Here is a 27,588-nt window from a genome sequence, read left to right on the forward strand (position 1 = left end):
ACGAAAGTTCTTTGAGCCGAGGCAGAAGAAGAAGAAGCAGAAGAAGAAGAGTAGAGAGATAGAGAGAGAGAGAGAGAGAGAGAGAGAGAGAGAGAGAGAGAGAAAGAGAGAGAGAGAGACCACCTGCCCGGGCCCGCAAAACCCCACCTAAGAGAGCTTGGTCATCGACGTGTGTGCGCGCGAATACCCAAGTGCATTGGCCCCGTGATGTGTGCGTCGACTTGACTTAGCCACTTAGAACACTCTCGCACGCCTCTGTGACTGTGTAGACCCACACGCGCACGCACCACGAGGCATCGATCGTGTCTTCGCACCGTAAAAAATGCGCATAAGGGAGCAGCGAGAGCGATTTTCGCTAGTGGTGTGTGAACAAAGTAGTAGAGTATACAGCGTAGTTATAATACACAGATGGCTCCCGGATGTTTTGGCCGAATCGCTCGTCAAAAATGTAAAGTAGAGTGTGTGCGCGCGCGCGAGAAACGACGCATCGGTCCGCGCATTGTTGTATCCGCACAATATAAGCGAGCGAGAGCGAGCGAGTGACGTGATCGGCCAAGAATGAATGCGTTATGCGATAGAGAGCCGATTTCCGAATAATTTTTTGGGGAACGCGCCGCTGCTGCTACCGCTGCGCTGCACACTGGCTTTCTTTGTATAGTATACATGCGTTATATACACACACGAAAGTGAGAGAGCGGACTTCTTTGTGCGCATTATTGTCGGGCGAAAATATTGAAATTACACCAGGCCGTTCTTTCATTTTAAAATGCATCACGCATATAATAATAATAAGCTTCAAAGGGACACGCGTTGCTACATAACTCTTTGACGATTTTACGCGCGCGCGTCAAAGAGCGCGATTATTTTTGAGAGGAGAAAGAGAGAGAAAAAATCTATAATGTATATTTCGTACATCGCGCGTGTACTTATCTCTCTCTGTCTCTCTAGGAATGGCTAAAGCATATACGTGCATGTGACATCCGTTCAGTCGGTCTCGGGGGGAGCTATACGGCTCATTGTTTAATTATACCGAATGTCAATTAGCGCGCGAATCGCGCTCTCGCGAGCGACACACGACAATCATAAATGCAATGAGCGAAACATACTTTAAAATGTGATTCCCTGCTGAAATATTGAGAGATAGAAGCCTCGCAAAAAATCTCCCCGAGTCAATCTTAATAACGCACGCTCCCTTGAGCAGCATTCTAGCTCATATACGAGTACTCGCGGCAGATAAAAGAACGTCGGTTGAAGAATAGCGAAGTTCGCGTATGGATACCTTGCACCGCGCGTGGTGAAGAAAAAAAACCGGCAGCAGTGTCGTTGGCACTACTACACACGTGCCGTGTGTTTGGGCGAGAGCATGCGGTTCCTCGGGTGGTTGATCGATGGCTTCGGTGCAACGCCCGTAATCTTCGGGGGCCTTAAACTCGCCGCGGCCGTGCGTGACCGTCGTTTTTTGCCATGTGCGTGCATACTAGCTCTCTTTCTCTCGCTCTTTATACCTAAAGATCGCGAAAATTTGAATAGAAAACCGCGCGGTACAATTCGTCATCGGTCGAAATACGTATAGCTACGCGCGGGCTCGACTGACGCATCGCGCAACAGTCTAAACAATCGGCAGTATTTCGAGTGTGCAGCGCGCGCGGCGCAATAAAAAGATTTTCGGCTGCAAGCTGCTCTCTCTCTCTCTCTCTCTCTCTCTCTCTCTCTCTCTCTCTCTCTCTCTGTAAACCTCCGGCGACTATACGCGCGCATTTTATTTCTAGAATGTTTGCTCCGCAGAGAGAGAGAGAGAGAGAGAGAGAGAGAGTGAGAGAGAGAGAGAGAGTGAGAGAGAGAGAGAGAGAGAGAGAGAGAGCAGTGAAAAGAAGCAGAGCCGCTGCTGCTGCGATGTTTGAAGAGGTTCTTGATCCGATGCCTGCTAGTTATGAATAACCCGTTCGACGAAAAACTCGCGTACACGTAGGCTGCAGCGCGACGAGAATTTTTTCTCTTTTTTCTACTTTGATGACGTCTGTTTGCACTCGATAATAATGAACCGGGGAATGGGAGTGCGATTTTTAAGGTTACAGAACGAGGGGATTTCGACGCAGGGTGTAACGAATTTTCCAATTATTTTCCGGAGTGAGAGAGATACGAGCCGGATTGCAGTATACGGAGAGAGAACAATTTTTTAAATTTAATCATTCTCTCAGCTCTCGATGAATATAAAATATTACACATATAACACGAAATCCCTCATTTCTCTGACAGACACATCGTGCTTATGCATGCGCGAGAATTAACAAAAATATTTTGTTATGAACGCGCGCGCGCGCGAGGGTATTATTTAATTTAAAATCTCCCTCCGACGCGTGATTGATACATTTTATGCACTTTCTATGTTAATATTTATGCTCGTATAATACACACACATACATTCCAGCGTCATGGAGTCTTTATAAAAAGAGTCGATAATTGATGACAGAGCGACAGCGACAGAGGATGGCTCCCTGAATTAATCAGAAGCTTCGGAAAACGTCGGAGCACAGCACACACTCGTTGTCTATAATGCCTCGTCTATTCTCTCGCTCGGGCGAGTATAAGCCGCGTCGAAATTTTTTATCGCTCCCCCTTTGCTTCCGTTCGCCTACGTACACTGAGAGAAAAGAATCCTTGTCGTAGAGGATTCGCAACTTAACCACAGCTTATTTTTCATGTATTTGTTGCAAACGAAAATTTCTTCATAGTAAGAGAAGAATTCTTAACTATTAAGGATTTAGAAATTTTTGAGCGATTGTGGCGCACTGTCGGTAAAAACTTATCGTCCGAGTGCAGCAACAGCGCGACTCGACGGCACGCGACTACGCGAGGCGTCGAAACGTGTCGGCTGCAATCGGAGACCCGTACATGCGTTTATACTATTTCACGCGTGATATGCTTTTTTACGTACCTGGAAGAAAGCATATTGACGCACAACATTTAAAATATCGTAGGGCTTGTTCGATGAAGTCGAAGATTCTGTATGCATAAATACTTTTGTGATAGTTTCATGCACACAGAAAAGCGGGGTTATGTGTAAGGTTATATTCGTATGATACCTATCGTGCTATCATTCGAATATATTTTGCAAAAGCAAAGAATCTTTCAACATCGAATAGTCTCAGAGCGATACTAAATGATAATAAGAAGTGAAAACAAGTAATTATAAAGTGCTAGTGATTTTACGTCGATGGAAAGAAAGTTACGAAAATTCAAAAATCTGAAAACTTAACTGTTAAGACGCTTGGATTTCTCCATATTTTAATCCAATTTTCTTAACAGTTAAGAATTCTTCTTTATGTCAAGGATTCTTTTCTCTCAGCGAATTTTAGAGAAGAGCCATTGTTGCATTCCCGCTCGACTGTATATATAGCTGATTTCAACTGGTTGTCACGGCTCCGTGGACACGCCGAAATTTTTTTCGCCGGCCTTCTTCCTTCCAGTAATTGTTTCATCGCATCCTGTGCGCCTTCTCTGCTCTCTCCCACGCGCGAGGGCCATCTTTTCTGTCACTGCGCCGTTTACGAGCTGCAGTTCAGCAAATAGCGCGCGCGTCGGCCGATTCCCAGACTCGTACAACTGCGGCTGTTTTGGTTTTATACATACGTAGACGAAAACCTTATCCATCTGTTATCTCGTACGCGTAAGGAAACTTCAAACCGCGCGCGCGCTCTGAACTTCGCGAAAACACGTCTTAACTTCTATGCGTTGTGTATACAGGTCATAAATTAAATATCGAGAGAGAGCACTGTTTCACTTCGGGAAGTATTCCCACGAAGATTTATACGAGTCATTCTTATGGAAGATGACCGGAAGTGAAACTGGCGCTGAGATGTTTTCGATGCCAATAGCGAATTTTTCCAAAAACTTGGACGATCGACGAAATTTACTCCCAAACTTCGGCACTTTACATCCAGTACACGCCTGTATAACTGCACGTATAAAACGTATACTCAGTATGACGATGTATGCTGGATGATAAAAATTTGTAAAATCAACCGCACACACACAGGGATACATGAGTCAATTTTTTTATTCCCATAGAGAGATGCGCCTTTTCATTAGCATGAAAACACGTTTTAATCTAGAAAAGCCAAACAGCCATTTATTTTAATACGCACACACACGCTGTGCGCGTGTATATAGTGACAGAATTGAGTCCGTCGGATTTTTTTGTCTCGTTTCATGCTACTGCATAATAATTTTATAGTAGGTAGGAGCCACTTCTATCGGCATTACGGTCGGCTCTCTCTCTCTCTCTCTCGGCCCGCATTTAAAAGCACTCCCTACCACTCGGCCGTTTTTTTCGCGAGTTAAGCACTCGAGTGGCATAAAATTTACGCGTAGCGTTTAATCATCGATCCATCGCACATTGTCGAGTCGGGCGCGCGCGAGCGACGACGAAAAAAAATTGTTTTTTTTTCATATGCAGCGCATACACAAGTTCGCGTATTTGATGTTTGTCGCGACTCTTTCCGCGTTCTTTCTCCACAGATCGGCCGCCGATTTTTTTTTTCAAGTTCGTAGCGAGAGCTTTCCGCGAAGAGAAGCCTTGGATTACTACGTGTGGACAGAGGTGAGTGAATTTGGAATTTAAAACATGGTTGCGCAGTATTGATCGGATATGCGTTACTCTCTCATATTTCATACGTATAATAATTATTTATTTTATACGTATACTGCATCCAGTGCCGGCTGCAGGCTGACCGGCGTATATTGTAATTACGGGAGCTTATTCGGCGAAACGCAGCGCGCGAGAGAGGGATGCTTTTTTACCTCTCCGATCAGTCGTTCGTTCGGCTGTTTTTATTAATATTTCATGAATTTTGATTTATTTTAATTAATTTTAAGTACAATCGCGCAGAATTATAATTGAAAACCATTCGCAGTGAGCGAACGAAATCGCGCGCACGGGCAAATATTTAAATTCGATTTTAAATTTAATTAATGCTACGAAAAGTTTGCATCGAGGACCAACCCTCGAAATTTCCATAAAAATCCAATTCCTCCGTCCATAATTGCAAACAAAATGCGCGTAAACATTCGCGTGCGCGGCTGCTGCTTACCATAAAAAATAAAAATAGAAAATCGTCGCGCGTATCGGCCTGCTGCAGAGAATAAACGCCGTGCGCAAGCTTTTTCGACGGAAAAAAACAGGGGCGGTGCGGCGGGAAATATAATAACGGAAAATATCAGATAAATCGAGGGAAATGAAAATTTAGTCGTCACAGAGAGAGAGAGAGAGAGAGAGAGAGAGAGAGAGAGAGAGAGAGAGAGAGAGGGAGAGAGAGAGAGAGAGAGAGAGAGTACGACGGCAGCGGCGGCGGCACATGACACTTCGTTATCATAGCCCATTGCGCGCGTCGAACGCGAAAAAAAGTGCGCGCTCGCGGAACAATATAATAGAGACTCTCGAGTACGCTGTAGTCCGCCGCGCGCGCAGAGGGGAAACGAGTACGGGACATCCACGCACGCATACACACTGACGCGTGTACACGGGGGGGGGGGGGGGCGTGCGTGGAGTGAGAAGTAAAAGAGAGGTGGGAGGTAAATAGGGAGGGATTGTTAAAACGGAAAAGCGATGGTCGCCGAATAAATTGCACGGTAGGATGTATCGGCGTTATCGAATTAGCGTCAGCGTAAAATTTCGGATGGCTCGCTTGCTAATGTTCGCGCTCGACTCTGTATGAGAGAGAGGGGCAGAGAGTCGGACGTAGAGGGAGAGCGAGCTATACGCGCGTATCGCGTTCCCGATATTCGCGGGCGCGGAAATCGTCGACGATAAATATTAATTATTTTTGTTTGTCGCTCGCTCTCCCCGGCTTCGCTGCTGCTGTAGCATTAATAACATTGCAAAGCCAAGCATTGCGAATGCCGCTGCGCGCGCTACATCGCCTACATACCTGGAACGTAGAGAGAGAGAGAGAGAGAGAGAGAGAGAGAGCGGCCGAGCGCGCGCGCTCGCAAAAACGTTGAAATAACAGATTCGCCAACTGAAACGCAATAATCGCGACGGCCGAATACGTAATTTTCGCAAACAAAGTGCGTAAATAATAACCGCGCTATTTACCCGGGATTCGAAGCCCGAGAGCGCGTATTTAATTATTATAAATGCATCGGCAGCAGTAGCAGCAGCGGTAGCCGAGAGAAAGAGGGATGCTTTTGCCCAAGCGCGCGCGATATCCCGCAGGAGCCGGAAAAACAGGAGGAAAAAAAAGCGCGCGAGGGGAAAAAGGAAATGTGCGCGTGTGCGTATGCATGTGTCCGAAAAAGCCCCCATCCCCCTTCGACGCTGAAATCCACGCGAGCGATAAATAATGGCTCGATGACCCTTTTTATGTGCCGCCGCTGCTGCTTTATCGCGTTATAGTTTGATCGAATATTTGGTGAGCTTTTAGACTTTGTTTATTGTATATAGAATATACGGACACGCGCGCGCAGGGGCGCCGAGCTTTTGAAAAGGCCGCCACTGATAAATTATTCGACGAGTCCGTTCGAGCGAGCCTCTTTTTTATCATTATTATCGGCGTCATTATTGTTATTATTGTCTCCGCTGCAGCCTCTCTGCCGCTCTCTCGGTTGTTATTGTTGTTGTTGTTATTATCATCATCATTCTTTTTACGCTGTTTATCTTGTTCTCTCCCTTTCTCTCTCTCTCTCTCTCTCTCTCTCTCTCTCTCTCTCTCTCTCTCGCACTGTGCCCTGCTGCATTGAGCCGCAGCAACGAGAGAGAAAGAGAGGGAGGAAGAGGGAAGCAGCTTCCCCGAGCGTTAATTTGCAGTTATTGTGCAAAAAGCGTAAAACTGAAATTGCAGATTTTACGTTCGGAATTTATTTTACACGGGCGAATAATTATACTGAGTGGTGGATTGCGTAAGCTTTTACATTTAGATAACTCGAATGATTTTTCCGACGCGCGTGTATATGTGTCTGAGTGTGTCCAGCCCAACATTTATTCCATTCGCGCCGCCCCGTTTGATATCCTCCGATATATTGAATATGCATTATTTTTTAATTTTCGTAAATTCGAATGTTTATAATGCACTTTCGCGCGGCGTCGCGCATTTTGCGTTCTTTTTTACGTCCCCTCATCTCGGCCCCGATATATACAATACGAATAAATGCAATCGGGTATTCCGAGAGAGAGAGAGAGAGAGAGAGAGAGAGGGATTAATTTAATTATATCAGCGCAACGTTGTTTTCGTTATGTATTTATCACAATAACCCGACGGTTTTTGCGCAAAAAAAGAAGGAAGAAATTCTCGGTCCAAAACGCAGCTCGCCAACGTCGCGATATATAATGATAACAAAACGTGTTCGCGGGGTGAGGTGACGCAAGCTCTTATGAAATCGACTAATAGAAGGCGCGATCGCGGTATTTTAGACTGCAGCTCTTGCACATTTTCGACCCGACACACTTGCTTTAAATCGGCGAGATACCCGCTCGCCACACTTTAAATTTCGACAATGCAGCGGCTAACTAATAAAACGACGGCCTCGATCGCGCGGGTTTCCTAATAGGCATCGCTGCGTGCCGATTTCGCAAGTCGATCGACGCGACAATGGAGAAAAGTCGGCAGTTGTATATGCAACGGGGTCGGGATTAATCACTGCGGTAGAAAGCTCCTTCGTCGTTACACACACACCCTTTGTGTCTCGCCGAAGAATGAAAGAAAGAAAGAATGTAGTACACACGCGTATAATATAATAATAATTAACTCGTATGACAAATCGGTATACTCGAGTTACTGTAATAATATTCGGCAAAAATCGTCCCTCTCTCGTGGGAACGAGTTGGCCCCCGGAAGTCATAGGCGCAATTATAACGCGCATCCTTGCGAAATTTCGCGTGTATACACAAACAAACACAGCGTTGCGCTCTGCAGAGGAATTGTTAATGCGCCTTTGTGAGCGCTCGGGCAGCAACGGCTGCGCGAGCTCGCGCGGATACATTTCGGCTTAATAATACGCGCGCGCGCGCGCGGCCGATGCAGTAGATGTAAGATAGTTGTAATTAGGCAGGCAAATGCACTCGGTTTTCGGTGTCTCTAACCCGGGCAGCCATGTGCACTTCCTATACGTATATACACACTGGTCGTGCGCGGGATTTAAATGCCCGACAACCCGCGTATATACGTGCAACTGAAAATCCGAGGGTATGGGAGAGATAGTTGCCTCTAAGTAGATGCGTTTCGGCTGGGATCAGACGCTCGTGCATTATATCCGCGTCAACGGGATCGATGGATGTGAATCTTTGAAAATTAGGCGACGGCGGAATGTCGATCGGATGTTGAAGAATTGCGACAAACTATCTATATATATATATATATAAGAATACGCGCGCGCGATCGAATTAGAATAAATTGATTGTGCTGAGAAAAACGTCGACAGCTGTCTCGACGCCGGCTATAAAAAGCCAAATGCAATGCGTATGTACAAGAGAGAGAGAGAGAGAGAGAGAGAGAGAGAGAGAGAGAGAGAGAGAGAGAGAGAGTAAGAGAGAGAGAGAGAGAGACGCATTTTAATACACTGACATATACATCAGGTCTTGTAGATAAAGAGCCACTCGAAAATTCATTAATGCGCCGTCTACGTTGTTGCTCTATATATAAAGTCGCGATGCTGAAATATGGATAAGCGCGCATTAAGCCCCTATATTCTCGTCGATCTAATATAAGTTCTAATATTACATTACATCTACCTCCGCGTATATTACACATCCGATTATGCATTTATTTTTATTGATGACATTCTGATATAGTATGGATTCGCTGTATTATTCTTAATGTTAATACGCGAGAATATTAAGTTTCCAGATTGTACACCAGGAGCTTGAATATTTCACGCCGAATCTTCAAGCATAAATGTCTAAGCAACAGACGTCTATGCCGTCTATAGCTATAATACTTATGCCGTTCGCGGCGGGTTAATGCATGAGTGCGAGCGACTGATTTCGCAAAAACAACAGCGTCGCGCTTGTATATTTTAATCCTCGTCGAAAATCAAACTGTCGCGTTGTCCTCCGAATTTCATCACGCACGTCGAGTCATTTTAGGACCGGTGCATAAGTTTAATGCCCTTATAAACACGGGCTCTTCCGCCTCCGATACGCGCTGCAGTCGTTGTATTATACGTTTTAGAAAACGCACGTATAATTGGAAGGTTGTGCTACTCCACCTTCTTTTTTCCTCCTCCTCTCTTTTTGTAGCGTGTATATATATATATATATATATATATATATATATATATATATATATATATATATATATATATACACACACACACATACATACATACATCGGCGGCCCGCTGCATACACTGTTTGGGCCTTCCTGTTTTTTACGAATTCTCCGCGTGCGTCGAACTCCTGGGCGACTTCCTTTTTCCCAAGAGCGCTTTTTATTGTGCGTAGTAGTGCCCATATACACGCTGTACTGGCCGCGTGCGCAGAAGGCGTTCACCTGACTCTTTATAAAAGTGGCTACAGAAGCTCAATCTCCGAAACGATGACAAGCCAACAGTTGTAATACACTTGTGTGCCGCCACGCCGCCGCGCGATGACGAGCGCGTGTTATATATGCGTGCGCTGAATGCAAGCACCGAAACCTCATTGTTTTTTTTTTGCGCTGCGACGATGGTCTCGGCTTTTTGGCGACAGTATAATAAGATTGGCAACGGTGTGTGTTCTTTCGACTTTGTGCGTAGTTGTTAGAAGATTTTTTTATCGTCCTTGTCCTGAGGAGGTGTTGTAATTATTAATTAATTAAATGCTAACGTATCATCGAGGAGAATTGAATGAACAAAAAGATCGAGACGTCAGGCTTCTTTGAAATATCAATGACACGTCTTCACCAATTAAAAGCTGATTCTCAGATATTTCGAGTATCGAAGCTCAAAAGGTCGCAATTTTACAGAGTAAAAAATCCACTCGCCACTCCGTATTTGTCATTACAGCGCATCCAACCCAATATCGCACTTTCCCCTTTGCCCAAAAAAGCAACGAATGAAGACGTCACAGCGTATCGTTCTCAGCCGTTCACTGCAGCGGAGAACTGCATGCGCTGCATCTGCGCGTATATGCTCGCGGGTGTGTGCACACACAATATCTCTCGCGAAAAGTCTCGGTGGCGTCTCGAGATACTCGAGCGCGATAATTCCCAAACGTATCGCCGCGAACGTATCGAATAGATTCGAAGGAGGGGAGAACCTGGTGGTCCAGGACGCTGCCTGACAGTGACGTATCGTCGCTAAACGCGCGTGCATAATTTTTTTTTCTGCCAGGGGGAGGAAGCCTGATTACGGAGAACGATGCGGAGAACTAGGTAATTTTATGCGATTTGGATACGGTGAGGTCCTTTGTGGGGAGAAAGTGCGACTCGATGGGAACGGAATCTTTTGTTTGACTCGGCCCCTTTTCGAAGCTTTCTTGGTTCGGATGCGCTGACAATTATATTGTTTGTTGATAAAGGCTTGTCTGATTACGTAAGCTCGCGCAGCTGATAATTTTATCATCGCGAAGAGAGAGAACAGGGATTGTCAAAATTTAGACCATCCTTGCGCTAACTACTGCACACAGTTCGAGTTATCAGACACGCCGTCGGGAGAAGAAGTGTCGCGCGAGCGACTGATCATTTATTACCGCTGATTTTGTCGTATAGTTGTATTTGCATAATTAATCACACGGCGTTTATCGCGCGAAAGAGCGGATACTCGCGAATCGAGTTATCTACGTCTCGTGCCGCATGAAAAAAATTTCGAGTTATACAAGGTATACAGATATGCGTTCACTTTGTTGCCAGGCGGACGTCGTCGTCGTCGCTGTACGTGTAGCTTCGTATTATAAATTTCAACGTTTCTAATCTCCGAGACAAACGCATCGAGCGATGAGTGTAGGAATTTTTCTTTCGCCGCGAAATTCTAAAATATTGAAATATTCTTTCCTCGCAATCTGACAAATACATATCCATATGCAATCAACAAGCAAGCCTACTAAGCTAGAAGAGATTGCTTACTTCTTCCTCGTTTTTTTTTTCGCTTCGTGCATGCACTCGAATCAGCGAAATTGAATCCGTAGGTGTGACGTTGCGCGATTGCCCAAGTGTTCTTCCTATGAAAGCTTACTAGACATGTCATTGCGCATTCTAGGCGGATGACACACATATTATATGCCACTGCCGCCGCGTTGCGCTCTTTGTTCTATCCTATACTGCTGGCGAACATTCTGCAAGTACCTGCACTTTTCAGCTGACACACTCGCCTTGTCATCACTATAGTAAGAGCGCGTATACGTGTGCCATATGTATATGTAGGCGGCTGCACAAATGCAAATTGCGAAAGTGGATTTGGAATTTCTCGCGAGTAAATTCCGAGGCCGGATATGCTCGCGTCGAACTTGAGCTTTGACGGGACGATTCTCGCGTGCAAACAATTGCTGATCTTTTGAAGCAGCTTCGGATGTGCGGTATTTTATCTAAGAGAGAAAAGTGTACAGGAAGTATACGCGGTATTTGCACGGGAATGGGAAAAACGTTTTCGTTCGCCGATCGTTATGTTGAGCAACTGCACTGCTGACTTGTGTATATCTCTGTGTACGTCTCTTACGCAATTGTGTAATGTCGAAAAAATAACGCGACGTAATAAAAATTGTATCGAGCGCAGCGAGACATATAAGACGCGAAGGATTTCGTCGAAAATAAGAAAAAAGCCTGTGGGCATAATATGGAAATCGCGAGTTAACGATCACCTAAAATTCGAGTGTTTCTTACGTAAGCCCTTGGGACTCATCGCATCGCGCTCCGCGGGATGCATCGCACTGATAAAAAGGAGAAGCAAAAGCGACGACGGAAGACGGCTTATATTGTATCATCTTCTCGCGGTTTTCGTCTTCTTCCTTTTTAATTTACAATCTAAGGGAAAAGGCGAAATTTACGACGTTTTAAAAATTGCATTACCGACACCTCGCACGATCGGGAGCGACGATATGCGCCCCGGTGCAGCTTTTATAGGCGCTTAACTTTTACTGCTCACTCTCTCTCTCTCTCTCTCTCTCTCTCTCTCTCTCTCTCTCTCTCTCGCGCTCGCAGATTTACGTGGCGTGGATAAATACAAGATTATTAGGGCCGCGTAATTAATACGCGCGTATGCACGTATGCCGCTTGGGCAAAGGTCAAGCTCCAGACGGATAACTGTATGTGTTTACGAGTGCAAGGTTTCGCGCTGCTTTGATGAAATTTTCATAATTTACGGGCTCGAGGATTCGCAATTTGCATAAAAAATCTCGAGACAGAGTCCGTGCGCACACGAGTGTTAATTTTTAGTAGGACGCGCGGAACTGCTCTGGTTACATACGCGCATATGGTGCCGAAGTTGTGCATAAATAACGCGACACTGTATGAATTGCGGTACATCGAGGATTAAATTATTAGACCGCAATTTATAAGGCGGCTGCTTTCTTCGTCCGCTGCAGCCTGTACCGCTCTTAATTTATTCACGCGATTTACCGTATATTAATCGACGAATAAATTAAGCGCCGTCATTATCCTCGCAAAGAAGAAAAAAAGCGAAAGGCGCACGCATGTGCCGAATAGAAAGCGCGTACTAGAAACGGAGAATAACACGGCGTCAGATCAGAGGGATAAAAAGCTTCGGAGGACCGCGCTAGAAAGGCACACACAGAGCGCAAGGTGCCCCGAGGCGAAGCGATTTTCGAACGCGCAAGAGATTATCTAACACAGCGCTGCCTCTCGAGAAGTGCAGGATGAGCGAAAACGAGCGGAGCGATGAGATTTCAGAGGACAGGCTGCGGCAGAAGGAGAAAAAGGAACCGCGGTTATATGCGCGATGTTAATGAAATTTTCGACTGTAAATTCGGTGCTTTTTTGCGTTCTTTCGAATGGAAGACCGAATTCGGATTTTTGTATTCATCGTCGAGAGCTATAAATGTACGCGCGGTTGATAAGAAACGCCAGCGTCTATTCGAGAGCGCATATATTTTTGAAATCGCACTTTTTTACATTCGATTTACGTATATTACCGCCGAATTTATACACACTATTTCAATCTTACAACGAGTGCATAGGATGTTTATTGGATTAAGGCGAAACCTCGTTAAGAGATGAAAACCGTCGATCCGCATATATGATTGAAAAGCCATTATATTAAGTTCCTTTCAAGAAAGAACGAAAGAAAGCTCATTATAGTTCTGCGCACGCGAAATTCACTCCCACGCGCTATTCGAAAGCAAGTTACGGCCAGAAAAACGAACACTCGAATTTAATAATCCCAGAGGAGGCCGAGCAATTTTCAAAATAACATTCTCAACTACTGCAGCCTGCACTCGGTCTCTCTTACTACATAGTAAACCGAAGACGCCGAGAGAGAAGAAGGAGAAGAAGAACAGGAAAAATAAAAGGAAGAAGAGGCCCAGAGGGCCCGAGCGGAGGGGTGCAAGCAAGCTAGCTTTTGCGGTTCGCTGATCTCGATGGGTGGGGGGGGGGGGGGGGGGGGCCGGCGAAATTTCGAGTAGGAAGAGGACGGCAAGAAGAAGAAGAAGAAGGCAGTTGCGGCGGAGGTGAATGTCCAAAGGGGCAACCTGTTCGGGGTTCATGGCCCTCTCTAGCGAATGCACGCGCGCTGCATCGAAGCGCGCGGGGCCTTCTTTCTCTCTCTTTCGCTTCGTCGAAAATTAGGGCTAGGCACCCACGAATTCCACACTGTTCCCGAGGCGACTATGAGAACAAATTTTGGAGGCTCAAGTAGATGTAGAATTTTTTTGAGAGATTTTCGATTTTTCGAGATGGTTTGTTTTTTGTGGTGAGAAAAAATGAAAGGAATAACGCTAGAAGGGTGCGTACTTATCGAGGATTCTTTTGTGGCGCTGTTCTAAAAACAGAGCCTTATTTTCGAGGGTAAAACCTATTTTCTAACACTAAACGCAAACGCGACAATGTTAAAAAAAAATATATGTACATAGTATAAACTCAAACAATCGAGGAGGCGGCACGTACACAGAAGAATACGGCCAGGAGAGCGAATACATAAATATGGAAATGAAGTACACAAAAACGTCGTTTCTGGCCTTAAAAAAGCCCGCCGCCATTGAATTGTCTCGAATGTGGGAATACATTTTTCTAAGGATGCTAGAGAGACTAGGCATCTCTTTCTCGAGTCAAGCTGCACTGGCTGCTGCAGCAGGACCAAAAGGATTCAGGAGAGAAAGGGAGAGAGAGTTGAGCGAGTGTGTGTGCGCTTACAGGGCGAAGCGATGCACGACGCTCAAAGGGATAGGAAACCAGTTTGCTGCAGCGCATCAGGACTTTCTTCTTCTTCTTCTCCTTCTTCGAGGATTCTCTCTATATATTCTATTACCCGGCCGTCCTTAAAGACTTCTTTTTGCGCGAATGGTCCACTGTTTTCGAATGCAGTTATAAGTCATTCACGTCAGGACGACGCGCGCATACATATACGCACACACATACCGGCTAGCAAAACAAAACGTCACCGAGTAATCTCCTTCTTCTTTTGTCGTACTCGTTACCTTTGATCGCGGGCTTCCGAGATCGTCGCGCGGTGCGCAGTGCCGATCGGTCGATGGAGTACGTATAATCTTACGATGCATGTATACAGCGCGAGCCGGTCAATTAGGGACAGACGTGTGTCGCGCTAATGACCTGCGAGATATTAATTGACTCGAGTATCGAAGATGCGATTTCGAAAGATTCTCGAGATGGTGAAGTTCTCGCGGTCGCTATCCGCGACGATTACTCGACGGATATATTATGGTCGCCGATCAGGAGAGTATTTTTTATACATCCACTCTAGTCTCCAGACTGTGCAAGATGATTTTTGTAATTCGATCCATTATTCCAACTCTCTTGCTCTCTCTAGGGGGGAAACTCGATTTTCCCTATAATGAAACGATGCATTATGAATTTTTGCGCAAAGTAAATTAAACGAGAACCGCGCGCGCTAGCGAACTTATGTAAATTTAGTATATCCAATCACGATGTTTTATTAGCGTCTCCCGTTCGAATCTCTGCGTATGTGCGTACGTATATGGCGCACAAAAGACTTATCAGCGGTGGAAAAGTGGGGATTTTCTGGCGAGGCTGCATACAACACACATCGTTGGCGTGGCGACCACTCGATGCGCGGCTAACTGTACATAAGTTTTGGCTATGCACGGGCCAAAGCGCGAGTGCACGAGAGAGACACGCAGCGTTTTTCGTCGTCGCCGCGGCGGAGAAGGAGGAGGAGGAGGAAAGGAGGGATACGATGAGGACTACTACTAACATCGTCGTCGCCGTCGTCGTCGTCGTTGTCGTCGTCGTCGGAGAAAGAAGAGAGCTGTATAGCAGCGAGGAGAGAAAGCAGCAGGGATGGAGGGGTACCGCGCGCAGGAGGGATAGCGTGGAGGGAGTTTGTAGGGGTTGGCCTGCGGAGGGGTATCCGCGCGCGCGAGAGTGAGGGGCCTATGAAGCTGCCGAGTAGTGGGGGCAGATGGCCCGCTCGCTTCTTTCGGCTGCGGTGCAGCATTCTTTCCTTGTCGGCCGGTTGTCGGGCTTTTTTCGCGAGCTCTTCTGGTGGGGGGAACGCAACCGCCCCTCATTCTCCCCTCCCTCTCTCTCTCTCGCTCTCCGACTGCTACTACTACTACTGCTGTACGCGGCACACTGGCATCGGCGGACGCCCCTCTTCTCTTTTAGAGGTTCCTATGAATTTTGCGACACTCAATAAAAAGTGGTTCCACGAGGTTAACATTTCGGTAACTATACCCCGCCGCCGCCGCCGCCCTCCTGTTGCTCCCTCCCTCCCTCCTTCTCACTCTCTCTCTCTCGCTGCGTGTCCCTCTCCCTTGGTGCGCTCACGCACACAGCCGCGCAGCCGAATATAATATAATACGCACATGCAGGAGAGAGAGAGAGGCCGACACACACAGGCTCATTAGCATCGGCCGAAAGAGAGAAAGAACGAAGACGACGCCAAAGAAGAAGAGAGGGCGAGCGGCTATACACCACCACCACCGGCACCACCACCACTACTACTACTACTACTGCTGTACTATATACTAATACCGCAGCAGCAGCAGCGGACGGGACGGGAGAGAGAGAGAGAGAGAGAGAGAGAGAAAGAAAGAGAGAAAGAGTTCGGCTGCCGCCGCCGCGCCGCCACCGCCGCCGCCGAAAAAACTGCACGGGAGAGTGAGAGAGCTGCTCTGGCGCACACACAAACCGAAGCCGCGCGCGCGAATCAAGTGCTTTGGCCAGTCGCGTTTCCAATCACTCTACGACTAGGTAGTCCCGGTGTCCGAACCTCCCGGCTCTCGCTGTCCATCTCCGCACCATCCTGCAACAACGCATGCACACCCCGTACCGTCTACTACATCAGTCGTCTCTTTGCTGCAACGCAATCAACATCGCATCTCTCTCTCTCACGCGCGCGTCTACGATCTCGTACACACATACCTAATCAACCCTAAGCAGTGGACGTCTCACGGATCCTCGGTTTTGGAGAGAGAAAAAAACAAGCTACCGCGCCGCGGCCAGAGAGAGAGAGAGAGAGAGAGAGAGAGAGAGAGAACACGTGTCCCGAGAGTCAGCCCTCGTGCATACACCAACTCTGCGCACACTCGGGAAACGCGCCAGAGAGAGAGAGAGAGAGAGAGAGAGACAGACGGACGGGTGCTGGTTCCGATTTTTTTGTTGTTTTTTTTTCGTCGTCAGTGCTCACGGCCGATGTCGGACTTCCGTCCACGTTGCGTCGTCGGACGGACTATGGTGCGCGCGCGACTGTTTCAAGACTGAGAGTTTGCGTATATAGCCGATATATAACGAAGCTGAAGAAGAAGGAGGAGACGAGAAGACTGCTGCCGGTTACGCTGCAAGAGAGAGGAAGAAGACTTATCAGGAACAAGGCAACCAAAAGAAAGTGAGAGGAAGAAAACTGAAAACTGAAAAAAACTGTGTCAAACTGGTGTATACGTAGATTCGCAGAAGAAGCTGCGAGAGGTTTTCCTGTGCGCGACGAGAGACAGAGAGAGATGGACGTAGGGCCGGACTCGAGAGATCCGAGGCCGCGCGATATACTCCAGAGCTCTATCAGCATAGTGTAGGCTCGGGGAGAGCGAGAGAGAAAAGAGAAGCATACGAGGGACGGACGGACGGAGCGAGATAGAGAGAGAGAGAGAGAGAGAGAGAGAGAGAGAGAGAGAGAGAGAGAGAGAGAGAGAGAAGGAAGATCGACTATACGTACACCGAGCCGCGCGGAAGACGTCGGTGATATAGAGAGGAGAGAGAGACTCGGCCAGACGCATCACCGTTACATACTTACGGGGCACAAGGACGAGGGAGCCAGCCAACCGGCCAGGATCATTCGCACGCAAACACGCCTGCACAAGGTACATCATTTCCGTTTCACTCACTCTTCTTACATATATTTTCTTCTCTCTTGATTCGCCAAATTGTGATAACGCTCCCGATGCTGTCGATTCTATTAAAAACGCTCGCGAGCGAAAACGAGGTTATGTGTGGCTTGACCTTGCGGCTCTCATTTTTTCGCGAGAGCATATGTGCGCGCGCGCTCTCAAAGTAGTTTATTGTCGTCGTTCTTTTTTTCTCTGTCTCTCGAATAAAAGAAGCGCGGTGGCCTTAGATGCGCGTATACAAAGAAATGCACACAGGCACCGGCCTGTAGCCTTGAACGAGCCTCCCGGCTTGCGAAAATGCAGTTGCAAAATCAAAATTCGGCGTCTGTTCTCTCTCTCTCTCTCTCTCGCGCGCGCGCGCCGTTGCGCAAAAGGAATTCGAAAATGTTTGGACTTTGCGCGATATATTTATACGTAGTTTAGAATTCCTTAAATATTCACGGCATAGAGAGACGATCCGCAAGGATGCGTATACGCGGGCTGCGAGCGCGCCGTGTGACCTTGCGCGCCGAAATAAAAATGAATATTTGCAAAAATGTTTCTGCAAGCCTATGCATATAACATCATCGATCTTGAAATCATTCCATATATTATAATATACTCTATCGAAAAATCTTACAGAGTTAAAAAAAACTATCGCAACCGAAGGTCACGTATACTCTTTTTTCTCTCTCCCTCTAAACACTGGCACTCTCGATTTTCGACTTGTCGCTTTTCGCGCTTTCCCACAAGTGCGCGCCGCGCACAGAGAGGGATCAGAAAGAGAGACAGAGAGAGAGGCAAGCGGTGGGAGTAGAGAAAATTTTTTTCTCTCTACGCTCGAGGGAAACACGTCGGGATTTCGTTTTACGAGAGAGAGAAAAGGGATTTTTCCCGTTCTTTTGCTCACGATCGTGTTTCAGCTATTACGTGCAAATCGTTGAGTCTACACTTGTTTCGGAAGGCCAGCGGCGGTGAGGAGGGGGATTTATTTTTTATTTGTTTTTCGCCGGTTATGACTCCCGACTCCGCTGGAGACGCGGCGGTGAAAATAAGGCCGATAAAAGAGAGCCATGGCGCATTTTTTTCTGGGTACGCACGCACACACATGAGCGCGCGGCTTTTGAAACGGTATACGCGTAATTCGTCGGGCTTCTCAGAAAGGTGTCCGGTGCGTCGAATGATTAGTCAAAATTAGTCACGATACGAGCGACGTATAGACTCGCGCGCATCTCTCCGAACTATTCGTTCCCTATCGGTGTGTACATATACACTCGATATATGAGCCAAAACAAAAACTCGATCGCCCACCTTCCATTTAACAAATCACGTTGAGATTCCTTGGTGTACAAACACGCGTCGCGGAGAGGGAGAGGAAATTCGTCGATTTGTTCCCCCGCGTAAAATCCCGATTTCCTCGAAGCTTGCATAGAGAATAAAACGAGCGTGTAGAGAGAGAGAGAGAGAGAGAGAGAGAGAGAGAGAGAGAGAGAGAGAGAGAGAGACGGAGAGAGAGAGACGGAGAGAGAGAGAGTGGCTCACCTCCTCGACGAAAGAGCGCAAAAGGAAGCTGCAGCAGCAGCCGCACGTAAGCATTGCAGCAGCTGAAAGAAATTCACAGAGTGAGCACACACACACACACATGGGAGCACGCATCGAGCCGTTTATCCACTCGATATATAGGCCCATACGTGCAGTGCTCTTACGTGGTGTGTAGGGCGTACAGAGAAGTGAGCGAGAGAGAGAGAGAGAGAGAGAGAGAGAGAGAGAGAGAGAGAGAGAGAGAGAGAGAGAGAGAAGGACGGAAAAGACTGCTGCAAAGCAGGGCAAGGCGAACGGGTCTAAGAACCGCTGCATACAAAACGTACGCGGACGTCGCGCTCGCGCACGGCTGTCCTAACAATGTTTAAAACAATGTTTTTCGTCAAATACTCGCGGCTGACGCACTTCGTACACACGAAAAAAACCGCATTTTATCATCGGCTCATTATTCCAGAGTGTGACTAAGTTCGAGACACAGAGAGAGAAGAGCCTAGGCAGATTGCCGCTGCATGCAATAAAACAGTAGCAACAACCATAATAATAATCAGGGCATAAAAGAGCCTACTCGTTAGCGCGGAGAGTGGGCTGAAAAAGACTGTACTCAAAGCGCATCGCGCTTTATCTCTCTCTCTCTCTCTCTCTTTGCTATGTGCCGCAGCTCATTCACAGTACGGAGCGGCCTAGACCCTGACTAGACGAGCGCTAGACGACGCTCTCACTCTCACTGTACACACGCCGGAGCGAAAGAGCGTTAGACAGAGAGAGAGAGAGAGAGAGAGAGAGAGAGCGCACATGTGCAGGCACGAGACTATATACCCGCTGACGTAATCCCCCGCAGACGCGCCGATCCTTTGTCGCGCGCGCCACTCTCTCTCTCTCTCTCTCTCCCTCTCTCACTCACTCTATACCACAGCGATGAGTAGTGCATGTATACCGGCGACTATGATATGTATATACGCAAGTCTGCCGCCGCCGCCGCCGCCGCGTGACCCTGACTGGCTGGATCAACGAGCCTTGAGCGCGCTGAACGTTAGGCCTCTCCTTCTTCCTGGCTCTGAATTCGCGAATATTATATTATGTATGTACTGCGAAGCCACTTTGCCTCGAGCTATGTCTGGCTGATAAAGTTCTTCCTTTTTTTTATTTCGAGCGTTAGACTCGGTTTTGGCTCCGATCCCGTCTTGCCTTGGATGACTGTTTCTACTGCGAGGATACAGAGTATCTGTGCGTTGGAACCATTGATCGTCGATTTTATTTCCAACTCAATCAGCGCTTTTTTTTCAATGATATCGCGCTTTTCCCTGGCTACCAGACCTAAAACAAAGCTTTATCTATAGGGTATGTAGAGAGACACTCGCTGCGTGCACGGGCCATATGGTTCATCCGTATACGCGCGCGAATTATCGAGCTTTTATTTAGCGATATCCAAGTCGCGTTCCGCGGGTAAAAAAAAGAAGAATTTTCAGAGCGATCAGTCATTGTGGTCGTGAAAAATATTCGATAGTCGAGCGCTTCGCGTTGATTAATTCGCATCGCTATTCGAGGCTATAAATCGACGAAATATTTCTATTTCACACTCGCGCACGTCTTCGGATGCATATGCAGGCTGAGAAGAAAAGCGAGGGAAAAAGTAGCATCGCAGCTCTGAGCAGCAGTGGCTCAATACTTCATAATATAAAAATAGAAGTTTCGCTAACGCACGTAAAAATAGTCTCCGAAAAAAAAGTTGCAGGCGAATTACGTAGCGCCTTTTTTTCGCTAGAGGAGAAACGGTCGTTTCTCTCGAGGATGCGAAGAAGCAACTCACACACACAGCCGGCGAGACGCGATAGACCAATCGCCTACGCGCATCTCTCTCTCTTCAAGAGCCGAAAAAGAGAGAGAGCAAAAAAAAAACACTTTGACTTTGTTCGCGTTTAAAGTCAATGTCTGCCGAATTTTTGCAGCCGCCGTGTGCTTCTATGAATAAACTGCTCGGCGCTGCTGCTGACGTTTTGTGTCTCTCGACCGGTTCTATTTCCATTAAATAAAACTCGAATGAAAATATTGTAGCTAAAAGCAATAATACGTTATATTCCGAGGAAAACAATGCCACGGGCGTGTGTAGTCTACGAAAGGAAACAAACCAGCGTCTCGTTACATCTGTTTTGCCCGTCGATTCGCAGAGACCTTGCGCTGTGCTCGCGAAATATTGGGGAACAAGAGAAACAGAAGAAGAGGAGGAGAAGGTGGAGGAGGAGGAAAAAAAGGCAGCGAAGGATCGGCATTGAGCCGACGAGGACTTTCAGGAAGTAAGTCTCTCTCTCTCTCTCTCTCTCTCTCTCTCTCTCTCTCTCTCTCTCTCCTTCTCGCTTTGCAAGCCTGTATGTATAGAACCTAAGCGCGCAACGCGAGTCGCCTTCGCTCGCGTCGAGTCTGGCCTTGGGCGAGCAACGCCGTGTCACGACGACTACGACGATCGTCCTGCGCGCGGACTTGTCGTTTTCCTTTTTTGCGCTCTTCGCGCCGAGTTACGTGACGCATCGCGTATACGTACGCACACGCGCAGTTGCACATATGCCCGCTGCTGCGTAAGTGTGCCTATTCCTTCGCGCGGAGGTCGTAGAGTCTTAAGATTCCTTTTTGCGCGCACGCACGCGCAAGACCTGCAGGGCCTTGCGCTTTATCAAAATCCTTTTTTTCTCCCGCCTCTTAGTAGACCGCCTAACCTTGAGGTTACCGCCTGCTATAAACAAAGAAGAAAGAATCATCGAAAACGCTAGAATATTAGACGGCTCGTCGCTGTTTTCATTTCCTCGCGCATACCTGTCGTTATCTATTTTTAATTCGAGAATTCGTTAGCATGCCTCTCCGTGAGTAAGTGTGCGTCGCTCTCTGCGGCGAAATAAAATGCGACACGGGTCCCCTTCCCTTACGCAATTATTCGCAGTCTATTGTCCGGTGTCATTCATGTCTTTTACATAAGCCCGTTTTATTCCATGCATCGCTATATATCCGAGCACAGCACACACAACGTGCGTCTTTGCCGCCGGGCCCCGAAAAATTAATCCTCTATTCACACGCTACTACGACTATATACGTGTGTATATACATATAACTCTTCTCTTTTTCTCCGTGCGTGTCCGCGTTGCGTAACTGCAGACTGAGAGAGAGAGAGAGAAAGAGACACACGTCACTCTCCAGATACTGTACGAATTTTTATTTTCTGTTTTATTTCATCGATGCTAGAAAGATTTTTCTCGCATCGCGCGCTTTTCGAGTGGATTAAAAGAAGAACAACAAAAAAAGTCGACGCGAGATAAACAACGCATTCCGGTTCAACGCTGAAATTTGTTTTTCCACTGCAATATGTGTACAGCTCTCTCTCACTCTCTCCCGGTGTGTGAGTTTCGTATAGGGGGCAAAAAATAACAGAACAGTTTCATATGCACGAGAGGCGACGCCATTTATTGATCTTGATTATAAAAACAGAGCTCTGCACCTCTCTGTATATATCGATAATCTGCTCTCGCAAATTTATTGTCCGATGAATCACAGATTTGCACTAATAAACTTTCGTTGTATGCGGTATAACAACAACGTCAGCAGCAGGAGTAGCGGCGCCAGGGCAGAGCCAACGCGTATTTTTGCGCGTGTGTGCGCGCACGCTGATGATTTGCCGAGAATTTGATTAATGTTAATAGTTTATGTAACTAAAAGACAAAACGCGCTGTCGCGAATATTCGGCATTGTTTAGCGCAGCTTTCTGTTTGGCTTTGGAACCGCGTCATATTGAAAGCGCGCGTACGTTTAGCCGTGAAATAGCTGACAATAAGCGCTGAATTCGAGGATCGATACAATCAGCAATCCAGCCAAACGCAATCGTCATCTAACATGTTAGCGGAGTAAAGTGTGTGTAGGAGAGAAAATTTGCAAATTAAATATAATGAGGTCGATGACGCTGTATATGCCGAAGGCGGAGCGTTTGACTTTGAAATTTTTCGGGGACTAGACCCGCGAGCAACCGTTGTTTATATGTATATGTGAGTCTCTCACTCACTCTCCGAATTCGCTTGATTAGATTAGACGCTTAGCAACTAGATTATGAGGGCCGTTATCTCGCAAATTAGACTCCGGACGATCGCGCTGAATATGCATGCTATATACACTAGCAGCTCACGTTTAGTATATACGTGTGTGCGTGTCAATATAGGAAAGTTGCGGGAATATATACGAGTGAGCTCGGTGTTCTCGTGGGTAATTTTAAAATTCTCTGCGTGCTAAACTATATTCCTGACGATGCCTGTCAAAAACGCGCGCTCGTTATACATCAAATGAATAAATTATCGGACGCTAATTTATATTTGCTGAAAATTTCATGCCCGCTTATACGAGCCGAGCGAGCGCGCTTTTTTTTATTTTTCAACGAACGAGGCGAACGATAATTCTTTGTCGCCTCTCTCTCTCTCTCTCTCTCTCTCTCTCTCTCTCTCTCTCTCACTCTGATGCCCGTCATAATTACGCTCGTCACGTCATTCGCGAATTCTCTCGTCGATTATTGCTCGGAATTTTATTAGATCCTTAGCGCGCGTTTTCGCCGGCGCTAATGAAACATTATGTTGGAAAAATGCAAATTCCCGTCGGTCGTATAATATTTTTACTTGTGCCGGTAACTCGTGAATAATGCATTTCATTTTTGCGACTGCTCGATTTTCAATCGCGAAACTATATCTAGAATTTGTCGAGGGGAGCGCTTGTATTTCGAGTCGAAAATCAGAAACGGGCTGATAAAAGGCGATATAACACAGAGCCGAATTGATCGGAATCGCCATCCGCTGCATTGAATCGCGCTTACACGGTGAATAATATAAAACCACGACCTTGCCGAAAATAGGAATGTTCGTTTATTCGAATACATTGACATTCTCGATCGTTTCTTTTCTTCTTTTTATTCACGGCTCTCTCTCTCTCTTTCTCTCTTGCTTGCTTACGAGATTTTACTGCGGAAACCGTCAAACTTTTATTCAAATAGGCGCGATAATTCGATTTGTAAATTATAATAAATTGGCAGTCAGTATAGTCTTCTATGAAATCTACAAATTCCCCTAATCTTTTTCCTCGTATATAGCGACCGGCCGACACAAAAGCAGTTTGATCGAGATTTATGCATTAGCATCGACATAAAGAAACAAGGAAATTTTCTAATGATTAATATTTCATAGTATACATTATAACGCTGCACTCTCTCCCAAGTCTTTGTTTTGTCGCGGGCAGCTAGTGCGTATAGATACAAAGAAGAGGCATATTTTTAAATTTTATTATAAAAAATTAACGAGTTTCGGCGAAGCCGACGTTTCATGAAAGACACATAAGATCATTAGCATTTTAAAAAATTAATACACTTATCACACATACACACACACAGACACGTATGCTCTGTCGGCCGAACTGTACCGCGATCTTCGGAATAATCAATTTGTTTTGAAAAAGATATGCACGTTTAAAAATTCATGAGTCCATAGGCAGTTCTAGAACGACGATAAAGAAAAAAAAGCGTGTGAGAGATTTATTTTTATTGCAGCGCTGAGAGCGAACCGCCGATACATTAATAATAAACTATATATTTATTATCAAACGTTCTATGCAGATTGTAAATCAAACCGCAGCAGCGATAAGCCTCAAGGTTAATCGATAAAATTAGAGAATTAACAATGGCACATATATCGCCGGTGACGATCGCGAAAAAATATCTCGACTCGTGATTCAGGTGAAGTAGCGAGGATTCGACTTAAGTACAGACATATACTCTGCACACATACACGCTCTCTCTAATACCGAGAACTATTGTTTCTTCAGGAACGGTTGGTTGCAGCGGAGAGAGAGAGAGAGAGAGAGAGGGGGGGGGAGAGTAGCCGCCGCTACATGCATATGTGTTGATTACTCGGCCAACCCCCTCACTTTAATTTAAGCACCGTTTTGAGAGAACGACGCGGTCGCAGTCGAGCATGAAGTGTTCATTGTTCGACCGGCAGAGCAGAGCACAGCAGAGAAAGAAAGAGCTATATAGAGTGAGAGAGAGAGAGAGAGAGAGAGAGAGAGAATTTGTAGTGGCAAACGGTACATCGGGGGCAGATCGAATTCCTGCGGTCTTGACGTTTTTTCTCCCTCTCTCTCTCTCTCTCCGAAACCAAGCCCGAACGTCAATTGCCTTTTTAAATCTGACTCTCTCTCCCTCTCTATTTTTTTGATCGACTCGTTTGTTTTATACTCGCGAGGAGTGAAAAGGTGCCGTATTTGAGCACGAAGATTGATACTTACTTCCTCGATTTTCTGTCGTCGTCGTCGACCGCATAGTTTCGGATAGCTTTGAAACGTGGTTTGGATGACTGATGCTATAATAAGAAGCATAGAAGCTCGGAAGATCGGCTTGTTTTTCTGCTATACATACACGATATCGCGCGCGCCGCGGCCTTCGCGCAATTATCTTCACGAAAATAGAATTTCCGGCTATCGCTACTTCGAGTATAGCCGCCGAGAATAATGCAGATCCTCGCGCTCGATGCATCTCTCTCTTGTCGGTATAAAATCGCGCCTGAAAATTTCGGCGATTTTTAGTTGGCTCTTTTCAAGGTTATCGCCGTATCTATGCACGCAAAATATCCTTATCTTATCAGATGCGTGTATGTATAACAAATTTTGATTACGAAACCGACTCTCTCGCGGTGATAAAAGTGGCGAATTCGCAGCGCGATGCAGCGTACGGCGGCGTTAATAAATCTCTCGTCGCGGCACTAGAAAAAAAAGAGGAAAACAGGATATCCCCGTTCACTGCGAATCAAATGATATCGTCGTCGGCGCGTCCCAGAAGTGGAGCATCAGCTCAGCTGATCGTGACAAATCGTGTAGGTCTCGCCCCGCGCGCCTTAACTTATCGTTCTCTCTCTTATTCTCTATGCAAATGCGCAGAGCGAGCGGTGTAGCGGCTCTTTGTTTCCCTCTTCCTCCTTAACATACACACACCACGGCTGATCCATATACAATTCTCTCTCACTCTCTCGTCTGCCCTCGTGCGTATTCGCGTATGCAGCGCAAGCAGAGCTCGTATGCGTGTGCACATCAATTTCACCTATATATTTCGCCTGTGTCTGGGGATAAGAGGCGTGAGAAGGACGCGCGGTGCCCGAAAGTCATATTTTTCCCATATTAAAGCGCTATTAAGACTGAGACAGACAGAGACGTGTATTCGAGTGCGTAAAGAGCGACTATTTGCGCAAGACATTAGCCATCAGCAGAAGGTCTGAGTATATACGGCGAGACGGAGAGAAGACGAGATTAAGGGGGGAAAGCGAGACCTCGAATTAGCAAGAGCTCTGCGTCGCGAAGGGGAATACACGGCCTGTACATGTATACGTATATATAGTGTATGCGAGTACAAGATCACGTGATGCAACGTTCTTTCTCGATGTGCGTCTGCATCGCCGTCTGCGCCGCAATTAAAAATACAGCGCTCTCTGACCCATTTCTTTTCCGCACACCAGCCGCGCGCTTTCTCGCTTATAATACGCGAGCGCGCGCAGCTCTGCGCGATATCACTTTTTTTAGCATATACGTGTGTGTGTATATCTATATATATATATATATATATATATATATATATATATATATATATGACGCGCTCGCAGAAATAATATTTTAGGAATAGCGGTTCTCCCCCTTTGTAATCGGGACGCTCTTCGCTCTCGCTGATTGAGAACTCGGTCAACCCGATCCGTGCGAGCTTGCAGCAGAGCTGAGCGCGCTCGTCCTGATGATATATTTATGCGCGCTCTCTCTCTCTCTCTCTCTCTCTCTCTCTCTCTCGGGCCGTCGAGCAGTGTTAGACATTCTTAATTGCCTCGGATAAGCTATCTTTATTTATAGCAACACGGGGATCCTCGCGGTTTTGCAATAAGTCGCCGCGAGAGAGTTGTACAGTTCGAATTTCAATCTATACCATTGCAGCTGTACATCGCGAACTATATTCGTCCCCCGTGCGCTGATTTCCCCGTTCTATTTTTGGATAATCAGCGAATCAGCGAGATCGCCGCGATTAATTGAATTCCGTCGCTCGCTCGCATAGCGATAATAGAGAGAAAGAGAGAGAAGGACAGGAAAAAATAGGAGAAACGTGTATAATCGCCTGCCTGATAATTTTTTTCGATTTCAATCGCGCGGGCTCGCGTTGAATAATCAAGCGTAGAGAGACATGCACGCGGGCTTCACGTTTTAATCAGACTAAAGGACCGGAGCTTCGGGAGATTGACCCGACGACGAGTGCAGAAAGAAAGAACGTGTAAGAGTATGCAATTTTTCACATTTGTTGTGGCGGTGCCTATTGTGCAGCTCGAGAGTGAAGAAACGACTCGGCTGACACATGGGAAATCCCGGCAAGAGTCGACGTGGTCCACTCGCGGATGCATAGAATTTTCAATACTACCGTCCCAAGAAAAGTCCCTTACATTCTTGCCGGGATTTCCCATGTGCCTCCGCTGCACCTCCTTCGTCTCGACGCATTATTATACACGTACACACGTCGAACGCGCGAACTGCCGATGGAGTGCGGTTGACCCGATCGAGCGACTCTATCTGCTGAGTGATTATCC

General features: G+C 46.6%; 1 protein-coding gene across 2 annotated transcripts in view; it reads left to right on the forward strand.

Moving 5' to 3' along the window:
• The first annotated feature begins 15,933 nt into the window (after window positions 1-15,933).
• The window catches only part of LOC100115257 (broad-complex), a 57,400-nt gene continuing 45,745 nt past the window's right edge, over window positions 15,934-27,588 (forward strand). Inside the window, exon 1 of one of the 2 annotated variants that reach the window (XM_032598142.1) lies at window positions 15,934-17,419. The gene's annotated coding sequence lies outside the window, so the exon portion shown is untranslated. The remainder of the gene's footprint in view (window positions 17,420-27,588) is intronic. The other variant, XM_031927849.2, reaches the window with a different exon arrangement.

This window comes from Nasonia vitripennis, chromosome 3 (assembly GCF_009193385.2).
Source record: "Nasonia vitripennis strain AsymCx chromosome 3, Nvit_psr_1.1, whole genome shotgun sequence".
Taxonomy (NCBI): domain Eukaryota; kingdom Metazoa; phylum Arthropoda; class Insecta; order Hymenoptera; family Pteromalidae; genus Nasonia; species Nasonia vitripennis.